The 3,880-nt window shown below is 42.7% G+C and overlaps 1 long non-coding RNA gene across 1 annotated transcript; it reads right to left on the reverse strand.

Moving 5' to 3' along the window:
* Positions 1-826: 826 nt before the first annotated feature.
* On the reverse strand, positions 827-2,140 carry LOC124668013. Its single transcript, XR_006991523.1, has 3 exons — positions 1,859-2,140; positions 1,544-1,757; positions 827-872 (listed from the first exon to the last, which is right to left on the reverse strand). It is a non-coding gene; the product is annotated as an uncharacterized LOC124668013 (long non-coding RNA).
* Between the last annotated feature and the right edge of the window lie 1,740 nt (positions 2,141-3,880).

Consider the following 3,880-nt stretch of genomic DNA (forward strand, 5'->3'; position numbering starts at 1 on the left):
ACAAAACCTTTTCTTTCATACTAATTAAGCGGTACCATTGATAGAAATCAATGAACCTGGAATACCACTGATGGAAACCAGTGAATCCCTCCTACCCTTGTTCACCCATCAAATTTATAATTTAAGAAGTTGGGATGAGGAGACTTTCGAACAGGATCCTTGTCAGTTCGCTCAAATTGTCCGTAACCGGGGACACGGCTAAGTACTTAGTTTTAACACTCTGCAGAGGTTGTACAATTTACCCACATGACCTAGCCTCGTTCTTCTTCCATGATGCACATTTTGCTCAAATGGACGAGATGTCGACTAGGACGAGATTTTTCCGAAGTGATCCCCTGGACCATTCTCTACGGACCCGTACCGACCTACATTCCCCTACATCATCCGTCACGTAGGGCCCGGGTTCTCACAACATACTCCGTCAAGCCGAGCCCATATAGCATGTGGTTGTACGGTAAGCTAATGAGCAAGGTTGTCTACAATCTCTTTAATCCCGGGTGACTTTCCGCAAATGTGTACTCACACCGGGGTATCGCCGTTGACGAGGCCCCCGATGCGGCCACCCGCTCCAAAGCTCCACCATTCACCCGGGTAGTTCATTAAACTTAGTTGTTTTTCTTTAACCACCGGAAAAACATTTTCATAGCATAGCTAAGCATCCTACTAAGTTTAATGGCGACAAAAGATGGTCGAGTGGAAGTAGCTATCTACTGGGATTACAAAAGCAAAGCATATCCCTAGACTTGCTACAAAAATCACTACGGTGCATGAATAAAATCTAGGACATTTGTGAGGGTGTGTCACTTGCCTTTTGTGAGATGAGTTGGTACACTCTTCGCAGAAACACTCGTTGCAATCAACACAATCACAATCTACAAATAAAATTTTCACTCCATAAACACATAGCAACATATAGACAACCACAAATAAAATATGTATGCAATATGTGGATTAAACATGAACGGCACACTTAACATGTTCTCTGGTTTTCAACTATATGCATGATGCCATGGAAAAATTTTAGTGTTGAATTAATAATTAAAAACATTTCCTATCATTAGAAAAGATCTACAACACTAAATAGATACTACAAGAGAAATGTATAGGTAACATTTTTATTTTCTAATGCTACTGTACAGAGGGTTCAAATCTCTGCTAATAGCAAAAGGAATTAACCCAAAAATAATTTGTAGAACTATTTTTGCGGTCAATATACTCTATTTTAGTTTCTGCAAAAACTGTGTATAAAAATGATGCAAAAGTGCAATATTATGTGTCTACTGTATTGTACACGTTTTTATGATTCCAGGGACACGAAGTTTGCTAAATTTGGATAAATAGAACTTAAGTTATGATTTTTACAAGTTTCTATGTTTCTCTGTCTAAAAATTCGAAAACAGAAACAGATATGACAAGTGGCAGATTCTGATTGGTGCATACCCCTTCATCTAAGTGGTCTAGTATCAGCCTTAGGATCTAGATCTTATGGCTGCTAGGAAGAAGTAATAGATAAGAGAAAGAAAACAAATGAAAAGAGGCTCACGTAGGGAAAACACAGGTCACTGGAACATATGGTCGTGGTCGCTGCGGTTGATGTTCCCGTGCTTGTTGGCGATGGCGTAGCAGACAACGGAGCTCGTCTTCGCAAGGGGAACTCGATGGCGAAGTCGCGCACGTCGAGGTACAGTAGTTCGCCGGAAATCGCTCGCCGGAAAATTGTCCCGCGGACGTGCTCACAAACGAAGATGGCGCCGTCGCTGTGGTGCACCAAAAATCACGAAACAAAGCCTGTGACGTGCGCAATGAAGAAATAGGAAGTTTGGAAGAAACTAGAGGCAAAAAGATGGACCGTGCTCACCGCAATCGACGATTTACCGCGACGGTACTGCGGACATGTGAGGACAAATTCGAGCAGCCTGGGGGCTCTCGGGATGTGGCGTTTTGGGGGAAAATGAAGAGGAGGATGTGGAGCTTAAGTAGGAACAAACGGCTCGTTAAATGGTGGCTTAAAACGCCCGGAATCAATTGACGAGTAAACACACAGAAACTGAAAACGTAGGCCGTCATAGTTGTGTCCGTTCGTGGCTGAAGATTGATGACGATGATGTGGCAGTAGGGCCCATATGACAGCAAGGAAGGAAAAGAAAAAGAGTGGAGGAGCAGCCTGGGGATGTTGCTTGCCGATGCCTTGAGCTGGCCTTGGCCGCTCGGCAGTCGCGCGCCGTGGCTGGGTCGGCTCGTTTTGAGCTGTCCTGGCCAGTGCTCCGTTCTTTTTTTTTTAACTGATTTAATATTTGAATTAATTTGAAAATTTAATTTGATCAAAAGTGAGTCAAATCAAGTCAGAGAAATACAAATAAAATATTAGCGGATTCCTTATTCAACGAAGAATATTTTGGAATCACTTTTAAAATATTTTGAAAAATCTGAATTTGGCACAAAGGCCTATATGGTTTTATTTGCATTCCTTCGGGTTTAAGGTTTCTTTATAAATTTGAATTTCGCTCAAATTTTCTAGGGAATGCAAGGATGCCATGATGCTTATGAATGCAAGGCATGTTTTTGAAAACTCTATTTTTGGGAAATAGTTTTAAGTAACACCAGCATTTTTTTATTTCATTGTAAAATTTAAATCAAGACAACCAACCAAGTTTAAATTTTATTTTAATTTCACATTCCAAAATTTGGAAAATTTTGGGATGTGACAGAGTTGTACCTTTTCTTGTAGTGGATGGTAATATGGCGACTTTAGGATCGCGAGTTTTACCCATGATGGAGAATTTGCAGCGAACAATATCAATCCAAGTGAACTTCCAAATAAAGCTATGCTCCCCGGCAACGGCGCCAGAAAACATCCACCTTCGGGTTAGCATCCGCACCCCTTCCAGTATTAAGTTGCAAACAACAGACAATTGCATTAAGTATGGTGCGTAATGTAATCAAAACAAATATCCTTAGACAAAGCATTGATGTTTTATCCCTAGTGGCAACAACACATCCACAACCTTAGAACTTTCTCGTCACCGTCCCAGATTCAATGGAGGCATGAACCCACTATCGAGCATAAATACTCCCTCTTGGAGTCACAAGTATCAACTTGGCCAGAGCCTCTACTAGCAATGGAGAGCATGCAATATCATAAACAACACATATATGATAGATCAATTAATCAACTTGACATAGTATTCCATATTCATCGGATCCCAACAAACACAACATGTAGCATTACAAATAGACGATCTTGACCATGATAGGCAGCTCACAAGATCTAAACATGATAGCACAAGAGGAGAAGACAACCATCTAGCTACTGCTATGTACCCATAGTCCAAGGATGAACTACTCACGCATAAATCCGGAGGCGGGCATGATGATGTAGAGCCCTCCGGTGATGATTCCCCTCTCCGGCACGGTGCCGGAGGCGATCTCCAGAATCCCCCGAGATGGGATTGGCGGCGGCGGCGTCTCTGGAACTTTTCTCGTATCGTGGCTCTCGGTACTAGGGCTTCGCGATGGAGAGAATAAATAGGCGAAAGGGCAGAGTCGGAGGGCGCCCGAGGGGCCTACCCCACAGGCCGGCGCGCCCCCCTTCCTGGTCGCGCCGCCCTAGGGTGTGGGGCCACCTTGGCCCCTCTCCGTCTCTCATTCGGTGTTCTGGAAGGCTCCGTGCAAAATAAGACCGTGGGCTTTTATTTCGTCCAATTCCGAGAATATTTCCTGTGTAAGATTTCTGAAACCAAAAACAGCAGAAAACAAGAACTGGCGCTTCGGCATCTTGTTAATAGGTTAGTGCCGGAAAATGCATCAAAATGATGTAAAGTGTATATAAAACATGTGAGTATTGTCATAAAACTAGCATGGAACATAAGAAATTATAGAT

The sequence above is a fragment of the Lolium rigidum genome, chromosome 1, assembly GCF_022539505.1.
Source record: "Lolium rigidum isolate FL_2022 chromosome 1, APGP_CSIRO_Lrig_0.1, whole genome shotgun sequence".
Taxonomy (NCBI): Eukaryota; Viridiplantae; Streptophyta; class Magnoliopsida; order Poales; family Poaceae; genus Lolium; species Lolium rigidum.